The sequence below is a fragment of the Mus caroli genome, chromosome 11 (assembly GCF_900094665.2).
Source record: "Mus caroli chromosome 11, CAROLI_EIJ_v1.1, whole genome shotgun sequence".
Taxonomy (NCBI): Eukaryota; Metazoa; Chordata; class Mammalia; order Rodentia; family Muridae; genus Mus; species Mus caroli.
In genome coordinates this window covers 63,023,730-63,044,318 of record NC_034580.1, presented here as the reverse complement: position 1 = coordinate 63,044,318, position 20,589 = coordinate 63,023,730, and the positions used below count along the sequence as shown (strand labels likewise).

The 20,589-nt window shown below is 46.7% G+C and overlaps 1 protein-coding gene across 2 annotated transcripts in view; it reads left to right on the top strand.

Annotated features, from left to right (window-relative positions):
- The window catches only part of Ntn1 (netrin 1), a 191,299-nt gene that overhangs the window by 73,259 nt on the left and 97,451 nt on the right, over positions 1 to 20,589 (top strand). The gene's annotated exons all lie outside the window — the stretch shown is intronic.

Below are 20,589 nucleotides of genomic sequence, written 5' to 3'. Positions count from 1 at the left end.
TTTCTTTTTCTTTTTTTGATTTTTCGAAACAGGGCTTCTCTGTGTAGCCCTGGCTGTCCTGGAACTCACTCTGTAGACCAGGCTGGCCTCGAACTCAGAAATCCGCCTGCCTCTCTGCCTCCCAAGTGCTGGAATTAAAGGCATGCGCCACCATGCCCGGCCTAGGTTTTTCTTTTAAACATGTCTTTGATGTCATCCTTCCCATACTTTACAGTTATGTTATAGACATGTGCCTACCTTTTCATTTGCTCTAGACACTGTACTTCATTTTTCATACTTATATCTTGAATCCTAAAATGACCTAAAACCTATTATGGGCTGGAAGTCCAACCTGTTCTTTTCTTATCTGCTCTTCCCTTGTGCTGAATGCTTGGGTCTGTTTCTGGAGTTCTTCCTGTCTAATGATAGAAACCTTTGTTCTTTCACCAGTACCATGCTGTTTTAATATTTTAATTAGTTATGAATAATCATGGCATGAATCCCATGATTACAGAATTACTTGGCTTGGTCTCTTGCATTTTATTTCCAAATGAAGTTTAAAATGATCTGGTTAACTTTTTTAAAAAACCTAAAAAACAAAAAAACTCCTCCATGATTCTCTTTGAAATAGCATTGTGTACCTAAGACTATTGAAGGATTTGGAATATTTATGATTTTCAATTTTCTCTGGAGAGTCAATGTCCACATGGTTTTCTGAGGCTGGTTTCTGTGTGCTTTGATACACTCTCATTTGAAGAATGGTAGTTTCCAGATGTCAACCTAGGAAAGAAGCAATTGTTACAGTTTTTATTTAGTAACTGGCCTGCTTGCTGCACTTAGAGGCAGTCTTGGGTTTCATAGTCAGCAATGACAATCCTATCTCTTCCTTTCCAGCATTTCTGCCACACATCATCTTTTCTTGTCTTATTGCATTGGCTACATCAGCTAGAACAATTTCCAGTACTGGGATGATACCATGTCTCCTTGTCTTAATTTTGATTTTTAACTGTAATATCTCCAGTGCTTCTGTTTTGTTCCTCAGCCTTACATTGATTTTTCAGAGGCATTATTAATACATCATCTAATGCTGCCTTACAGTCCTGTGGCCAGGAACCAATGGATTTTCCACATGCATTTGATTTGTGGGCGCCCCCAACCTCTCTCTCCCTTTCATCCTCTCTACTTTCATTTGCATCGGTGACTGACACATCCTTGTGTCTCTCCTCTCACCCCCAAGCTGTCTGTTATCAATCACTTCTACTTCCAAGAGTTATCCTGCCCCCTTTTTTCTTTTTTTTCTAAACTATTGTGTTAATTGAAGCCATAATTCACAGACGTGGAAAACATTTCAAACACCACAGAAGTGAAAACGCAGGCACCCAGACTCCAAACACTGCTGTACAGAGTTCTCCCTCCTGTGCTGTGTACTTTCGGCCTGGGAAAGTCAACCTCTGTCCTTCTTTAAGCTGTGTTCCGTGCACACAGAAGGAATGGGTTTCGCAACTCCGGACACTGCAGGTCTGGAGGTGAGGTTGGTACCACTGTCTGGCCTGCATGCATTGCAATTACTACTGTCCTCCGTTAGTCTCATCGGCATCTGGTGCAGGTTTATGGAACCGCGGGACCCTTGGTGATGCTGTCCCAGGTGCCTGTGGATATACCTGTACAGGTAGGAAAGTGTTCCTCTCAGAGTGAACTGAAGTGGCTGAGAAGAGACAGGTGCATGGGTTAACTAAGCATCGAAGGGTAGGTAGGAGCAGGACTCGCTGCAGTGTGTGCTGCACAGTGAGAAGCTGGCAACAGAAGTGGCTAGAGCTGCAGGAACAGGCAAGAAACTTGTTCTCAAGGCTCCGTGGCATGAGCTTCAGGGAGCAGCTGTGTCCACAGGATATGGGCTACAGGGAACTTTGTGAGAGGAGGCCGAGCCGTCTCAGACACCCCTGCACGAGGAGAAAACCATCACCCTTAGTGACTAGGATATGGAGGAGAGACCCTAGTAAGCTGCTGCTAAAGACTACCGTTGAGATTGACGGTTCATAGACAGTTCATTTCTCTCTCTTTCCCCTCAGGCGGTATTTGCTTTTAACCTTTGATGCTCATTTCTTTCTGGTTCTAAGAACAATGTGTTAATTGGGGAAATTTAAGAAAATACAGAAAGAGAAAATCAATCTGAAATCTTCCCTCCCAGGGAAGATATTGATAACATTCCAGCATACGTTATTCCTGGTATTTTTTTCCTACTTTTTGTACATGAGTTCTTAAATGGAATTACATACATTATTGTGTGTATCTCCTCAGTAGCCTAGGAAAAAAATTCTGAATTCAAAATGTAAAATGTGTCTCATTTTCTGTTCAACACAAAGCTGAAAAATACATATTCCATTCATTGTAAGTTGGGGATTGTATGTGAATTTTTTAACCTGTGTGTGGTATTTGCCTTTTTATTTGTATTTGTGGATTTTGGTGTTTTGGGTTTTGTTTATTTGTTTTGAGGCAGGATCTCATGTAACCTGGGGTGACCGATAACTAATTAAACTTCCTCCCAGGGGCTGGGATGCGCTGTGACACCTGGCTTCTCACTTTTTAAGGCGGAGTCCCATGTAGCTCAGGTGTCTTAGTTACTGTTCAATTGGTGTGATGAAACTCCATGGCCAAAGCAACTTAGAAAAGAAAGCATTTAATTGGGGGCTTGCTTACAGACTCATCATGGTGGGGAGCATGGCTGTAGGCAGGCAGGCAGGCACTGAACAAGTAGCTAGCGGTCACATCTGTCTTGCCTACAAACAGAGAGAAAAGAGGGAGCCAGTCTGGCACAGACTTCTGAAACCTCAAAACCTACCTCCTAGGGACACGCCTTCTCTAGCAAGGTCACACCCCTCCAAAAGGCCACACCCCCACCAACAAGGCCACACCCCCTCCAACAAGGCCACACCTCCCAATCATTCCCTTACTGTTCCAGTAACAGCGAACCAAGCTTTCAAACTTATGAGCCTATGGGGTCCATCCTTACTCAAACCCTACTCCAAGCCTGCCTCAAAATCTCTTTATAATTGAGGGTGACCTGCAGCTCCCAAAGCCTTCTGTTTTACTTCCAGAGTGCTGGGATTACAAGCATATCACACCATACCTCGTAGTATTGTTTTGCTTTATTTTAATCTGAAGAGCGTTGTTGTTTTTAAATCCAGAGGTGGATTTTTTTTCCTGTCATGCTATGAATTAGTTAGTGTCTGTGATGGTTTGAATATGCTCGGTCCAGGGAATGGCACTATTAGGAGGTGTGGCCTTGTTGGAGGAAGTGTGTCACTGTGGGGGTGGCCTTTGAGATCCTTCTCCTACCTGCCTGGAAGATAGTTTTTCTCCTGTTTGCCTTTGGAACAAGATGTGGAATCCCCAGCTCCTTCTCCAGTTCCATGGCGGCCTGGATGATAATGGACTGAACCTCTGCACCCATAAGCCAGCCCCAATTAAATGTGCGGCTTATAAGAGTTGCCTTGGTCATGGTGTTTCTTTACATCAATGGAAACTCTAAGACAGCATCTTTCTCCATAGGCTTTTCCTTTGTCATTCTATTGCGAGGCTGCAACTTTTCCAGACAGTTCTTTTCAGTGTGTTTGCTCTTTGTGGAGACCTCCCTGCCAGCTGTTGCTTGGAGCCCTCTCATCATCCACGAAGCTTCCCAGATCATCTATTAACGTCAACATTTGCTCTCCATGTGCTGTGGACTGCCTGCATTGTGTTTAGAGTTTATTGAAGGTGTTTGTAGCATTCTCACTGTGTTCATAGACTATACAAGCTGTCTGAGGTCTAGAGCTGACTTACCACTATGAGCATTTATCGCAATGCTTAGTGCATAGTAGGACCTCAGTAGGTAGTGCTGGATGGAGTCCGATTGAGTTTGAGTGGACTGAAGGATTGAGGAGCCTCAGAACAAGCCCGGACATGGCTGTCTGTTCTTCACTGACGGCAGAATTCTCTGAATTGTTTGTGGTGTGTGTCCTGAGGAGGAACTTGTTGTTCTAAAGAATTACACATTTGTGTTTATGGCATTGTTGGCTTTTTACATCAGTCATTGCCAACCCAGTGACATCTGACACTCTTGGCAAAAGGCTTGGTCCCTGGGACACTGTTATAAGCACGCATGGTGAGTGAAGAGCAGACCAGCTGTGTCTGATCCATTCCAGGGTGGCGGCAACCTGGCCAGGTGGGTGGAGAATGAGCCTGCACTATCTTACGTAACAACTCGGTCTTGATTCCATCAGAGCTCTAGCTGGGCTTCAGAAGGAGTTGACACCCCTGCTCTTTGTCATCTTGTTGGGATTTTTTTCAACCTGTACCTAAATCATAGGAGGGAGTAACAAACCTGACCAGGTGCTTAGTTAGGCTCTTTAGTCATCTGGCAAACTCAAATAAAAGATGCAAGGCACTGCAGACGGAGTGAATACTTCTGATGGAGAATATGAAGTGCGGGTGAAATGCACCTCAGGAAGGGATATAAACTGGCCAGGCCAGTTTGGGAAAACAGCTTGGTACTGTCTACTAATGACCTCACTTCTAGATGTGTGTCTGTCAGGAATGTCAATATACGCCTTCCAGAGACATGTACTGCAGTGTTTGAGACAATACTATGCGTGACACTATGTACAAATGCCCTTTAACAACTCAGCAGGAAATTGAGTGGTTGCATATCATATAGCATTGTTATACAGAATGAGCAAGTGTGTAATTCATAAGGACACACGATGCTTGGTTAACGTAGCCAGACAGGGACTGTGTGTTTCCACTATATGAAGTGTGGAGACAGGCAGAGCTTGTGTATGCTGGAGGAGGCAGGAATTCGGGTACTCGGGTTGAATGGTGGACGGTGGTAGAGGCTCATCTCGGCCTCACACCTGCAGATGAGTGCTGTATCTCTGAGCTCTACCTCTCCGTCAGTCCAGGGCTCTGGTTCTTTTTTTTTTTTTAAAGATTTATTTATTTATTATATGTAAGTACACTATAGCTGTCTTCAGACATTCCAGAAGAGGGCGCCAGATCTCGTTGCGGATGGTTGTGAGCCACCATGTGGTTGCTGGGATTTGAACTCTGGACCTTCGGAAGAGCAGTCGGGTGCTCTTACCCACTGAGCCATCTCACCAGCCCGGGCTCTGGTTCTTATCCGGATGATAATTCCTATGGATGGGTTCCATCTGTGAAAAGTCCCTGAGGGGTATCCTTTATGGGTCATTTTCTGACAAATTTTAAATGTTAATAAAAAGTTGAAAGGTGGAGGCTGCGGAGATGGCTCATTGGTTAAGAGCAAACACTGACTCTGCAGAGGACTGGAGTTCAGTTCCTAACATCCTCATCAGACAGCTCCAAGGCATCTGGTACCCCATTGTGTGTCTGCTCTGTCTTCCTCCCTCTTCCCCTCTTTTCTCTCTTTCCTTCCCTTCTCTCTCTCTCTCTCTCTCTCTTTCTCTGTTTCTGTCTCTCTCACATACACTTGCCCTCCCCTAGTCAAAAGCCTTGTGTGTGTGTGTCTGTGTGTGTGTATCCTTATTCCCAAAGCATCCTATTCATGATACCAGAGGCAGAAGCAATCCCCGTGTCCATAGACAGTGAATGGATAATCAAAGTCTGTTACCAATCCATAGTGTGCGTAAGACTCTAGAAGGAAGGAGGCTCTGACACATGCTACGGTAGGAATGAGCCACAAGGAATTCTGCTAAGTGAAAGGAGCTGGTCACAAGAGAAGAACAGTCTGGTGAGTCTACTTTCATGAGGTCGTTCAAAGACAGAAAGTAGACATCTTAGGCCAATGGGACTGCTGGTGGGGTGGGGAAATGGGGAGTTAGTGTGTCATGGGACAGGGTTTTGTTTGCAGGAAGACAAAAGTTCTGTGCATGGATGCAGGTGACTGTATCAATGTGTCAGTACAGGTGATGCCACAGAACTGGACACATAGAAATGCTTAAGATGGTAAATGGTCCGTTTTGGGCGGAGGGGAGGGGTTTAATTGCTTTGTTTTTCAAGACAGGGTTTCTCTGTGTGGCCCTGGCTATCCAAGAACTCACTCTGTAGACAAACAAGGCCGGCCTCAAACTCACAGAGGTCTGCATGTCTTTACCTTCCTAGTGCTAGGATTAAAGGTATGCACCACCACCACCTGGCAAGTGTTCTTGTATATACTTGACCGTAATAAGATATCCATGATCACAAATGATAATGTGCACAGGAGTCGAAGATAGGACAACCCAGAACAAGAGAGGCTCCACTAGCAGGTGCTACTCAGGAGCCTGGGACAGAAGAAGCTCTCAAGATGAGGGACCCGGTAATGGCCTGGGAAGTAACCATTCAGCCAGACCTGCTAGTCCAGTGGGCTGGCATGCGGAGCCTGGTGCTTCCGTGCCATACAGAATGAGTGTGTAACCCATACTGACTTTGGAGTTGAAGGAGCCCCGCCTTTCTGGCTAGCTAGCTGCTTAACCCTAGGACATTCAGCTCTGCCTGTGCTCTGACCTCAGGCAGTACCCCCGCCAACTGCTGGAGCTGGAGAGGTGGCTTGGCCACGGGAAGGGCAGGACTTCCCCCCTGGGCTTTGTCTTGCTCCGTGAGAGACTGGGACCACAGCCCTGAGCTGGCAGCCAGGGCTTGCTGCCCGCTGGACATTGCAGAGTCGAATTCCTGTATACTGAGGGCATTCTTGTGCCAGGTTTCTAAGTGGAGAGGGTGAGGGTGACTTTGAGGGCAGAAACTTGACTTGCTGGGGTCAACCAGAGACCATATTAGAAGGAAAGCTGATGGCTTATTCTCTGGTCATCAGGGACTAAGCTGCCCTTAGTGCCCGACCTTTAGAGAGAGTCTAAAAAACAGCATTGCACCTGGATCCAAGCTTCCAAGGCCAGCCATCGGGTCAACCCTGGCCACTCTGGCTGCCCTGTCCTAGGAAGTCTGGCTTCCTTCCTCACTACAGCAGCCATCCACTGCTTGTTCCTTTAGGCAGCCAAGTGCCTCTGTGTGCCCATTCTCTTTTGCTCTCCCCACACCTCCTCTCTCTCCAGGGTCTCATGTAACCCAAGTGAAATTCAGACTGGCTATGCATCTGAAGATGACCTTGAACTTCTGATCTTTCTGCCTCCATCTCCCGAGTGCTGGGTTTGCAGGTGTGTGCCATCACACTTAGCGTATGTGGTGCTGGTGATTGAACCCATGGCTTTGTGCACGCTATGCAAATACTTGGCCCACTGAACTAGATTCCCAGTCCCTATTTCCCTGCCATGCTCCCCCACCCCTCCTCCACCCCAAGGCATTTGGAGCTGATGTCTGTGAATGACAGCCCTGGAAACTTAAGAACTCAGGAAAAAAACAGTTTCCAGATAGACGTCAGAGGAGGCATGAATCTAGATGATTCTGTTAGACACCTATTGAGGTGTGGGAGTTCTTCAGTGTTTGTGACACTATGCCTGGTTTCTGTGGGGACGAAGAGACATGGGCTGATGAAGCCATGCTGAGACATGGCTTTGCTCAAAAAAGAACTTGGTTTCTGGGGTAACTGCTTTCTTCCACCTTACTCTTTCTTGCATTATCTCTCCATGCTGTTGGTAGAGAATGACCACTGTTTCTAGGATGGGAGCCTTGTCCTCTAACTTGAAGGATAGAAAGGAGACAACCCAAAGATGGAGATAGGGGTGAGTGAGAGGAAGAAATAGGCATGGGAGTCAAATGTCCTGTTTTGATCAAAGCAGTCTCTTCCAGGTGGGGGGATTAAGGTACCAAACAGATCATCTCCATCCAAAGTGGTCGACTGGACCATCTAGGGCTGCATCACCTGGAACTGGTTGACAGGGTGGATTCTTGGGTCCAGCCAGCCTGTGTCAGAGTCTGCATCTTAACAGGATCCTCTATTGATTTCTGTGTGCACTGACGTTGGAGGAGGCCTGAGTGGGCTGCACTTCCTGGTCCAGAGCCAGCAAGTGACTTCTCTGTGGTCATGTAGATGGTTCATTGAACAGACAGAACTCAGCACACTGTCTCAACTGGCCTACAGATTTATGCCTGGGTGAATTTTTGTTTGTAGTTTGTATCTTTGGGGAATGTCCTAGGGTTTTGATTGCTGAGATAAAGCACCCTGACCAGAAGCAACATGAGGATGAAAGGGTTTATTTCATCTGATACCTTGTAGTTCCTCATCTCAGAAAGTCAGGGCAGGCACTCAAGCAAGGCAGGAACCTGGAGGCAGGAACCTGGAGGCAGGAACCTGGAGGCAGGAACCTGGAGGCAGGAACCTGGAGGCAGGAACCTGGAGGCAAGAGCTGGCACAGAGGCTGCGAAGGATGCTGCTTACTGGTTTGTTCCCCATGGTTTGCTCAGCATGATTTCTTACTGAACCCAAGACCACCAATGCAGGGGTGCCACCACTCACTGTGAGCTGGGCCCTCCCACATTAATCGTCAATAAAGAAATGGCCTGTAGACTTGCCTACAGGCCAGACCTATGGAAGGACTTTCTCAAGATGCCCTCTTCCAGGATGACTCTCATTTGTGCCAACTGACAAACGTACTGACAAGCAAAGGACATTTTTATAGAAAGATGGCGGAACTATGAAGTAACACTGTCTCTGAGCTAGCACGCTGAGTGCAGTAGCCTAAGGCAGTGCTTCTCAGCCTTCTTAATGCTGCCACCCTTTAATACAGTTCCTCGTGCTGTGGTGACTTCCAACCATAAAGTTACTTCATTGCTACTTCATAACTGTAATTTTGCTACTGTCATGAATCATAATGTAAATATCTGATGTGCAGGATATCTGATATGCGTTCCCTGTAAAAGGTCGTTCGACACCCTAAGGGGGTCAAGACCTACAGGTCAGGAATGGCTGACCTGAAGCTCTGGGTTTGTTTTTTACCACAGAGCATGGTACCTCTCACTTCTAAACAATGGGTTGTTCTGTTGTCACCTTCTCATTGCTGCCCCTTGAAGGAGATCATATCCCATGACACTTATGTCACCTCATTCTTACTTCCATACGCTGGTCCCTTAAAGCCAAGGAAATGGAGACCCAGAAAGAAAACTGCTGGCTGTTTACCAAACGAAAGAAAGGATGGCATCTGAGAGGGTGGCCACAGGATACTAGCCTCTCACATATTTGTGCTTAAGGATGCTGGGTAAAATGATATATAATTTGCATTTGTGACACTCCAGATTCTATGACTCTGGGGCAGAAGTTATCTTTTAAGTGCCAAATTTGTCTAGCTATTATTACCACATGCCAAAGCATTTCAAGACATTTTATAACACAAACACTAGAATCTGCGTCCATTTAAGCTTCCATATGCATTTTAATTGTATTTTAATTAAAGACTGAAGTGGAAGGTCTTTGTGTCTCAGCCAGTTGAGTGAAAAGAATTTTAGATGCGTAGATAGAATATGGTGTTTGCTGTTTTTAAAATACATGTGGGTGCTCACTCCCCGTTAGGACCGAGAGCAAGCAGAGAAGGGACGCTACATATAAATGTGGAGCTTCAGGTAGAGCCCCAGAGCTTTCAGCCTAGAACGGGGCAGGGATTTCTCTGTGTAGCCCTGGCTGTTCTGGAACTACTTTGTAGACCAGGCTGGCCTCGAACTCAGAAATCCGCCTGCCTCTGCCTCCCAAGTGCTGGGATTAAAGGCGTGCGCCACCACTGCCCGGCCCGTCTTATTATACTTTTATCCTAGGATGGGAAGAGGGCTGTAAACTCTAGTTCATGAGCAAAATCAAGCATGTCACCTGATTTTTGTTAATGGTATTTTACTGAAACACAGCCACACTGGATTCACACTACTATGCTGTGTTGAGACATTGTAACAAAACTGTACATCTACAAAGCTACACATATTTATCCAGTCCTTTAGGAGAAACGCCTTTGACAAACTGGCTTAATGTCTCTTTGGATAGTGCTCCCTAATTTTTTTACACGATATAAATAGTTGGAACTCATTAATTCACTGGTACATTCACTTACTGAAGATGGCTTCATCATTGTGGCAGGGAGCCTTAGCTCAGAAGCTGTGGACTCGTGTGAAAAAAATGTAAGAGAAGATTGTGGACTTGGTAAAAACCTTCAAGGAACTAATACAGGTTGTGGGGGTCTTGGGTGCAAATAACAGGATCTGCTAATTCAAGGTGAAAAGGCTGTGCTTAAGGGTTTAGATAGTTCAGAGAATAACTTAAAAGACTGAAGCAGAGATACTAGGCTGAGCTTTCAGAAACATTCCCAATTACTACAGAACAGGCCACCAAGTACTTGTAGAGCCAGGAGGTTACAGGCAATGGGGCCATGGTTACAGCACCAGGACCCTGGCTCCTAAAACATCACCCTCCCCATGAAACAGTAACTCGCACTTTGGCTCTCTCCCCATTGAGCCACCATCAAAACTGAATTAGAATCTAAAGCACATAGATCCTAGCTGCAAGGGAGTCAGGGAAAGATTTTTCCATCTTCTAACTCATGGGTATGTTAATCAAAGCCCACAGCTGCTTCCTAAGTTGTTTTGTCTGGAAGGATAGATCTAAAATGTTCAACTTATATATTTTACATTAATTATGTGTGTGTGGGGGTACTTAAAATATTGTGTTGTAAACATAATCAATGAGCTTGATCAAAATGCCCAAGGAAGTATTGGTATGGAAGACACTCCCAGACTTGTCTTTAAGATCTGTCCATCATGTCTCAAAGTCACAAAGTTACCTCCTCTGGGAAGCCTTCTCAAGGTGGAATAGGTGTTTACCTGTAGTCTGCATCCTCAGAATGGGTTGTACTCTGCCTTTCATTTGGTTACGCCTCACATTTATCTTCCATGTCTTTGTGCATCTGTGCTCTACTAGGTTGTCTTATTGTTTGTTGTTGTTGGAGTTCTTTGTATATGCTGTTTTAAAATCCTTTTAAATGTGATGCTGGCATCTTCTCCCAGTCTGTCTTGGTCCTTTCCTTGTAGTTATTCGCCTCCTCTGACATATTCTTTGCTTCACGTGAATGCTTAGGGAGGCAGATTAATGCTCCGCATCTGGAACAGCCCAATTTAGACCCTTAGGTATGTGCTAGTGAAACTCTTGTTTTTGCATGGGAAGAGCAGATTTCTCTCTTCTTTCCAAACCCAGGTAGGTTTGCTTTCTTGGGCTATGACAACAAATTGCCACAAACTGGGTGGTTTTTAAAAATGACAACAGTCCAGTCTCTCACAGTTCAGGAGGCTTGAGGTCAGAACTTAACGTGTTAGGTTCCAAGGGAGACTCTTTGGTCCCAGCTGCTAGCAACATCCGTTTGATGGCAGGTCACCAGGGCCTCTGCTTCCTGCTCTGAATATAATGCCACCCCTGTTCATCTATGACATCGGCTATCAGTTTAATGTCCATATGAAATCTAAGATTACCTTCAGTCAAAAGTCACAGGTATATCTGTAAGATTGTTGTTTTTAAAGATAGTCTATAAAGTTTACAGGAACGGGGTGTCAGTTCATACACCTACTTTTGAGGGAGAGTTGAAGGGACATATTCTTACACGAAACACAGCAAGTCTCAGGTGCAGCTAAACTAAAAGTCTGGCAGATGTACTGGGGGATGAGGATGAGCTGTAGATGAAGCAAAATGAATCTTGGGAAGGGCAATGTATTCTGAAGTGCAGGTCCCCAGAGATGAAAGGTTGTACTTGTTGGACATTGCAAGTTTTCACATTGTATTTCTTCTTCTTCTTTTTTTTTTTTTTTAAATCAAGCCTGCATATTGAGCAGTAACTAAAGGCAATTGTCTCCTTATGACCACCAACCTGTCACCTGTTGTGGAGCTGTGCATGTGGTTGTCCTTGCGAGGTCACCTCAGTGGGATGGAGGACTGGTTTCTGGTGGGCAAGTAGGTCAGTTTGTAAGGCCCGTAGAAATCCACAGAACAGAGGGCAGGGGAGGAAGAAGGCCATTGACCTTCACCATCTGTGAGCACCACATTGGCACATTCATCTACTTGCTAAAATTTATTATGTAGCCCCCTCCCAAATAAATCTGCCTTCTCATGCTTATTTACCACAACTTGTGCCAAGAGGTGAAAGATTTGAGTCATGGGGTGTTCACGTCCCCAGGCAAGGTCAACCGAGGAGATGCTCTTGTCTCCAGCTCGTACTGTAAACAAGTTTGAGCTCTCAGACTGTAAACAAGAGCCCTCTTCACAGTCTCTTCGATGCTGTGTTTTCACATTTTGCTGCCTTTTTCCCCTTGGTGGTTTTGTTGTTTTAGATGGCACTCTAGCACAGCGCGCTGACATGCTGTCTGGTGTGCTGAAGTGGTGTGCCTTGCAGACAAAAACGTAGGTGTTAGATCCACTTTGTTTTAGACATAGCTTACAGTGCTAAGGGCCATGAATCCAGTGCTTAGGAATCAGCTATGTGTATCAAGCAGGCGCCTTTTAACACAAGCTCAGTGGACAAGACTCTGTATCAATCAGTCTGCAAGAATGTTGCAACCAGAGGCTCACAGGAACTTAACCCGGTGTTTCCCTTAGGAGCAATGGGTGGGTATTCTGTAACTCGGTGTTCACAGGATCTTTATGGACTGTCACTACTGCAAATAATGAGAGCCAGCTGTATCTTAAAGAACCCACTTCTGAAAGTGATTATAGAGCGGGATTGGGGAAAAAATGTCCTGAGATTGGCAGCCTCACGTTGCATGAAGAAACTTTGTGCAATCGAAGCAAAGGTTGCTCTGTAGAGGCCCAAGACCAAAGGCAGCCAGGCAAGAGAGAGGTAAAGATGGGCAAGAATACAACAGATTTGAGATGCTAAAAACCCAGTCAAGCCCTGTAGAGCACACAGCAAGGGGCAGATAGATCTTCAGGGATATTAGGCTGGGCAATTCCATAACCTACTGCTTGCCTGGTATGCACAAGATCTTGTGTTCCATCCCCAGTAACATTAAAAAAAAAAAATAAAAAGACTCTTCACTGAGGCATGGTTTATATAATAGCAAAAGTGTCCAACAATGGGGATGTAGTTAAGTCGACTCTAACGTAGCCATAAAATGAAATATGTGTGATTCAGCTATTCAGATGTTGTGAATTATTTCTTGACTTAAAAGGAGTAAGACAGGAAAGGCGGGATTTAAAATAGTGTTTTTTTTTTATTTCTTATAAAGATGCATGTGTATTTATTTAGAAGAGATCTGTGTGACTCTACTAAGGCATTTACAGATGGAGTGAAAGTCACTTTAAGGGCTAGGGGTGTGGCTCACTGAGGGAGTGCTTGCTTCTCATGTCTGAGGCCCTGGGTTCAAACCATAGCATGAGTATATACAGTGGGCTCTCTGCGGTGGTTCAGGAGGTAAAGCCTTACCACTAAGCCTGACAACCTGCGCTTGATCCCCACCATCCACATGATGGAAGTAGAGAACCGACTCCCACAAACTTTTCTCTAACTTGTGCATTATGGCATGTGCACAGTGATACACACCAGATAAACACAATTTTAAAAACACAGACACATATTTTGTATAGTATCTGGTGTTTTAAGTAAAAATAAATAAATAAAGAAAGAAAGAGGAGACAAATGATGACCCCCTGGGGCCCTTCCTCCTCCCAGTCCTCTCATAATTACTCGCCTCATCTGTCTTGTAGTTTTAGAAATTAAATCATGGCGCCCCCCGAAGGACATCTGAAGGCAGACTTTGCATTTTCTAGAACTTGACACCTTAAGAAGTGTGTGGGAGCCGGGCGTGGTGGCGCACACCTTTAATCCCAGCGCTGGGGAGGCAGAGGCAGGCGGATTTCTGAGTTCGAGGCCAGCCTGGTCTACAAAGTGAGTTCCAGGACAGCCAGGGCTATACAGAGAAACCCTGTCTCGAAAAAACAAAAAAAAAAAAAAAAAAAAAAGTGTGTGGGAAATGCTCCCTGTATTTGTGTTGGGTAGATGAACTGTGAGTGTGGAACCCTATAAGAGCCCTATGCTCTACAATTGGGCCCCAACTTAACATCCAGCTGCCAAGCTTGAGGTACCCGAAGGTAGAGGAAGGAGCCACTACCCATTCATGGCGCCATTCAAAAAGCAGCTTGAAGGCTATTCACAAAGTCCTTTGAGTCTGAGGTGGGCTGATTGGAAAAGGAGCTCATCTAGATGTGTTCTCTAAGCCTCCTAATGCATGGAGCACGCCCCCAATGTTCTCAGGGTAGGCAGGCATCACAATGACCGAACTGTTTTCTATCTCAGAGCTTGTCTGGAGAGTCTGCTGCCCTGTCCACATGTCCAGTCCCAGGAGCTGGACAGATCCCAGCAAAGGAGAAGTATAGGATCAGTGTGTGGATGCTGGCACCCTCATGGGCCTTGCTGGTGCTAAATCGAAACCCAGCTTCAGACGTGTTTCTGTGGCCTAAGGAGGAAGACAGCAAACAGGCAGGAGCTGAGCTCAGTGCCCTGACTCATTCTTCCACTCGGGGCTGGTGACACAAAGCTCTGACATTTCCTGTGGCCACAGCCCCCAGAAACAACCAGCAGGCCCTGGCTGAGGTCTGTCTGCCCTGCAGGGAGCTTACTGCTCTTGTCCTGCCTCAGTGTACTCTGGGAGCCTGCAAGGTTATCAGAGCCCAGTACTACATCTTCCAAGCTTGGGGGGCGGGGGAAGGACTGTGTGGGACCCTTTCTTGGTGAACAGTGGGAGATTTTTCCCCTCATAAACAAAACAAACATGAGCTGGAGGGGTGGTGGCCCCAGGGGCAGGCTGGGTGGCCCTTTCCTTCAACCTCTGCATTTGTTTCTCCATGGGGCAGATTGTGGAAGCCTCTGAGAGGTTGGAAAGCCTCCCGGGAGCCTTCTCGACGTCATTGCATTTGGTTAACTGAGCATATCACCTCTTGTTGTTGACCAGGGCTCTGTTACCGTGGATGAGACAGCAAGCTGTTTAAACCCATATCTAGGAGGCAGGTGCCTCTGCAGAACACCCAAGGGGGCAGGCACTCCTCCTCGGTAGGCAGGTGGGGTAGTAGGAACAGAGCCCTTACTACCATGAGGAGTGGAGTCGTGGCCCTCACCCTGCCAGCCAGGCTTCTGGGGCCTTTCCTAGCTGTTGGTAAACTGTTGAGATAGCTGTGATGGTGAGGGACTCCTCCCTAGCGCCCACCCCCTCCCGTCCCATTCTTTTCTCATCTTGATGATTGCTCCCTGTCTCGTTTACAAAGCTTTTCCAAGCTTGCTGGAGAGCACTGGGCTGCCAGTGCATGCCTCAGCTAGGAAACCAGCGAAGGCTCTCATCCATCTCGTGCTCATTACCACTCTGGAAGGCCTCAGGAGGTCAGCTTCCACTGGCCTCTCAGCGCTGTCTGCATTGTGCTGCTTGGGGCCTGACTGCCCTTTCCCAGAGATGAGTGTAGCTCCTCTTCAGAAAATATGCTGGGAAAGGTATTCTAAAGGCAGCCAAGAAGTAGAAGGCAGTAGAAGTCGATCTTGCTATTCAGGTACATGGATCAGAGTTAAATATTTTAAGGCATAGTACATCCTATTTCTCTGATATGGATGTCTTGTCTGCTGTCAGGGAGGGTCTGTGGGGCTGAGGAACTGGGACATTGCTATGAAAGTGTGCACTGTGACCCCCTGTGGCTGGGGGCTGGGTGGAGGAAGCCCTGCAGAGTGAAGGAGTGCTTTTAGGACCTCCCGGATCAGACATGATGTTATAGGAAAATATGCTTTGGCTGAGGAAATAGAGAGAAAGCCGAGGGGACAGAGCAGGAGGCTGAGGACATAAAGCAGATTGTCATCAGGGGATGAGCTAAGATGCTGCCCGGGGGGTCCAGCGAAGATGATGGAGGATGGTCTGTATCCAAGAGAATGGCCAAGCGATGGAGCATTGGGGTGTTGGTGGTGGGGTGGCTAAGGATACTGTGAGCCTCAAAAGCACAAAGGCCATCATTCAGGCACTGAGCCACTGGCCTCTCTGGCCTCTCCTTTGGCTAAGTGAATTGTTTCCTGGAGGCCCCAGCCATGACAGGCTGTGTCCCCACGGTGTCTACTCAAAGTTCATAGTAGGGAAGAGGGAGCTGTCTTATCTGTGTCCCCTTGGTAAGGGGTGGGAGGGCTGAGGTCTGCCCCTTTGTGTGTGTTGCATGGTAGAAGCCAAGAGGCACCATAGCCTGTGTCTATGGGCAGGGAGTCCATAGACCATAGGGCCACACTACCAGGCCACCACAGGTATGTATGTGACTTGGACCAGTTATTGAGGTCCTCTGTGCCTCAGTTTCCTTACCTATAAAAGGGGGAAGAGATACAAGTTGTGTACTATATAACTAACTGTACAAAGTAGGCAGTTCAATGGTGTTTCATATATTCAGAGTTATGTAACCAATTTCCATCATCCACAAACAAGCCTCGTATGTATTAACAGTTATTCTCCATCTCCCCTGCCCTGTCTCAGCTCTTGGCAACCATTAATCTACTTCTGTCTTTGTGGATTATGGAATATCATACTAATGTGATCCTCTGTGACTAGTGGTTTTTAACATCATGTTTTCAAGGTATGTCCACATTTAACATGCAAGCACATTATTCATTTTCATGGCAGAGTAATATTCCACTGTAGGGATATACCGCATTTCATTTTCATCCATTTATCAGACATGGAACACTTGGGTTGTTTGTGTTGGGGGATTTGATGAATGAGGCTGCTCTGAACATTTGTACGCATGCCTTCATGTGGACACATGTTTTCAGTTTTCCTGGGGATTCATCCAGGAATCACTTGGTATTTATTTAACCTTATGAGGATCTGCCAGACTGCTTTCTTCAGTGGCCTGACTGCTTTATATTCCTACTGGTAATGCAGGAGGACTCCAGTTTCTCCACACCCTCAGCAGCCCCGTGGCTGGTTATTTTCCTTGTTCCATTCTGCAAGGTCTGAAGGGGCTTCAGTGCCACTCTGATGTGTTTCCCCATTGGCCAAGGAGACTAAACTATGGCTATATGACTTCCTCCTCCCTCTGCTCCCTCCGCATCTTCCTGTCTTCCCTCCTTGTTCTCCAATAATGGCTGTTACATGTGTATGTATACATATGTATTCCTACCTGTAACCTGACATAATGATTCTGCATAATATGACTTCTTTATTTTCAGCACTGAGCATTTGGCACTGGGAGACTATCCCCTCACCCCCATCAGCATTCCTTAATTGCCTGTAGTTCTCTTTCTCAAAGCCTCGAGAACCCCTCCTCCCCATCCACCTCAGCATGTCTATTGGTGCTGCCCATTTCCCAGGTTTTATTTAAGCAGCCATGTTATGAAGACCTCGTGGCTGTAGCCTCTGACATTTCTAGGAGGTACACTCCCACAGTGCACTCTGTTCCTTGGGTTCCTACAGTCTTTGTGTCCCCTCTTCTGCACCAATCCCGGAACCTTAGGTCAGGGAGTCACGTTGTGAGCGTATGGATTGGGACTGGGCTCCACACTCTGCCTTTGAGCAGTTATGGTATTCTGTAATGGTGTCCACCTGTTGCAGAGGTTAAGCCCCTTGTCTAATGTTTGGTGACTATTTGGGTGGCTTCCTTGGAGAAATGCCTCTACAGAGCCTTGCCCATTTTCAGATGTCCAGGTAGGTCTTAGAAGTACCTACCAGAAAGCAGAGCTCACACATGATATTCGGCAAGTTGTGCTTAGACTCCTGGGATTGGCAGGCTGGCCTTTCCTTTCTGAGTGAGGTGTATGGGTGGTCAAACATGGCAAGGAGCATGGTGATGGCTCGCATTTCCCTTAGCTCTCTTCAAATAGTCCCATTTGGGGAGAGGATGGATCACTTGCCATCCTACCCCAGGCTGACTCCCATCTGACCCTTTTGAGTACATTTCTAAATGCCAGCAGTGGAGCGCGCCTGCAGTGCACACCTGCTGAGGGCAGGCGAGGGTCACTTCAGTGCCACACAGAGTAGCCAAGTATAGATTAGTGACAAGACAGCTGAGGAGTACGGGGTGAGGCTGTTTCTCTGCTGTGTTGGCACACAGCAGAGTACTCCTGCCAAACCTAGACAGTGTAAGTCAACACCATACAGTCAAGAGACGGCAAATACCAGGTATTGGGCTGCTGCCTGTGCAACACAGCACAGTACTCACGGTGAACTGCTTTTTAATAACTAGAAGTAGTTAACCTTAAAATCGTGACAAAGGTGCGGTCAACTAGCTCCACATACAGGTACCTGTTACATATGCCATTAACTGCCATTATCATATTAGGCACTAGAGTGTGTGCTCTGCTTTGTACACTGGGGTGGAATATGTTTATTGACTCCAGTGTCCTCATACACAGGGACTGTCACCATATCTATATGTGTTACAGTGCTGACTGACACATTATTTTGCACACAGACTGGATTTGGGTTCTGGTCATCAGCATGCACTCCCAAGAGGCGACTCCAGAGAGTGTTGGTTGATGCAATCATTTCTTGGGGACATTGAGACTCCCCAAGTTCGACCCAGCAGGATTCTCCCAGCACCACCCGCATGGTGTCACAGTGATGTCGTTGGCCCTTTGTCACTTCATGTTCTTTGGTATCAGCTGCTTGGGCTGGGCTGGGCTGGGTGTGAACTTTCTTTCCCGTTTGCCTTTTTATAACCAGGCCAGATCCCTTGATGTTTCCAAAGGTGGCTTGGCTGTGGTCTTTGGTGACGAATGCCCTAGGTCCAGCTTGACCCTTAGGTTTTACGTGAGCCTGCTGTCTCTCCATCCCTCCTCTAATTCTGGGAAAAACCATCAGGGATTTGAAGGGTTTGGGAGGCGCTTCTTCCTGATAATGTGGTTACAGAAAAAGAAGATAGCATATGGCCCAGTGACTGTGTCAGTGGAGAGTCGGATGTGAGTTCGAATCCCCACCAGGGTGGAGCTGGTTACAGAACGAAGCTGTTCCCACAGCCCGATGTCAATGGCACCCTCCCCATGGCTACATTCTCCAATTTCCTCCTCCTGGACAGTTCTTTCCCTAGGCCATTGCACTGAAGTCACCGAAGTGCTAGTGCCTGCCGTTCTGATGGTTTTCCCCTTTTCAGAAACCTTGCCACCCCACACCCTCTCCTCACAAGCGGGGGAAGTTCATGTTTCCCTCATCCAAATGTCTGTGTCTCATCTGAGTTTTTATTTCCTCCCCCATCTTTACTGCGACTCCAGGCGTGCTTCCTTTGTGATTTCCCCCACCCGGCCCTGTGCTCATTCTCTCTCTGGGGCCTCCCTGCAGCTCTTCCCATACCTGGGTTATTATTATTCTGGCTCTGTGATAATGTGTGCACTCTCACGCACTCCGCTGAGGCCCCTCTTCTTCCCTCCATCCTTTTCTGTGCCTGTAAGCCATCTAGCCATCCCCCCCACATCCCACCCCATCCCATAGGAATGTGGTCAGGAGAATGGTCCAGCTGGCTGGCTGGTCAGCCACACCAAGGCCCCAGCTCAGAGCTGGCAGCTGTGGCCATCAACTCATTTTTCCCTGGCAGTGGCAACTCCCTGAGTGCTAGGGGGCAGCTGCCCTTTCACCCAGCAGCCCCGGGCATCCTTTCTTGTCTAGGAGATCTCACATTACTCCCTCAGACCAATCCTCCTATGACTTTTTTGCAGATAGCTCCCTGATACCATCACTTCCCTTGACACACTCCAGTTTGTCAGTGTCCCTCTGCATGTGAAAGGGCGGGAATATAATCCCGTTGGTGTCAGGGGGACATCATCCTTCTCTGTGTGCATGAGTTTTGAGGTATAGGGAATGTATTTTAGAATCTTTCCTTCCTTCCTTCCTTCCTTCCTTCCTTCCTTCCTTCCTTCCTTCCTTCCTTCCTTCCTTCCTTCTATCCATCCATCCATCTCTCTGTCATCCTTTTGAAATAGATCTCATAGTGTCGTTAGTGGACTTGAACTTACTGTTTATCCTAAAATGATCTTTAACTTTTGATCGTCCTGCCTCCACCTTCCCTGTGCTGAGATTAGGAGTGTGCACCCCCACATTTTCAAGGCTTTATGCACACTAGCCTTGCACACAGACACTCTGAGCTGAACTACATCACTAGCCCCTGAATTGCTGTTTTAAAGCAGTTTAAAGCACTACCCTCAAACCCCGAAGTTCTGAATAGTTTGGCTCCAAGACTAGCTTGGATTAGAATTTTAGGGGTGGGACAGTGGCTATTATTTCTTAGTGACACTCTCAAGCAGACAAAGGGGGTATTGGAAAGTTTGATCTGGGGAGATTGCATCTGGGGGAGCTTTAGATTCTGAGATGAGAGTGGGTGATAGTCTAAAATTGAGCTTTCGTTTATGATCAAACTGTGACATTGTATCTCTTTGTTGCAAAGGCAAAGCTATTCTGGGTAGAAGCAAGGGTACGGTAAAGCCAATGAAGGAAAAGACTAGAACATCCAGTAGGCTTGACCCTGTTAACATCCCTGGCCAGTCTACTGCAGGAATGACCAGTCTCTGAGAAACACTCAGTGGTTTGACCCTGTTAACATCCCTCGCCCCTCTACAGAGGGAATGACCAGTCTCTGTGCACTTCCAGCCTGTGCAGGCCCACAGATCTGTACTTAGCACATGCACGCTGGGTTTCATCTTGCTGAACTATCTGCTCTGCAGATTGCTGGGACTGTATAGCGTTTTGTTTTGAGAAAGTATTCTT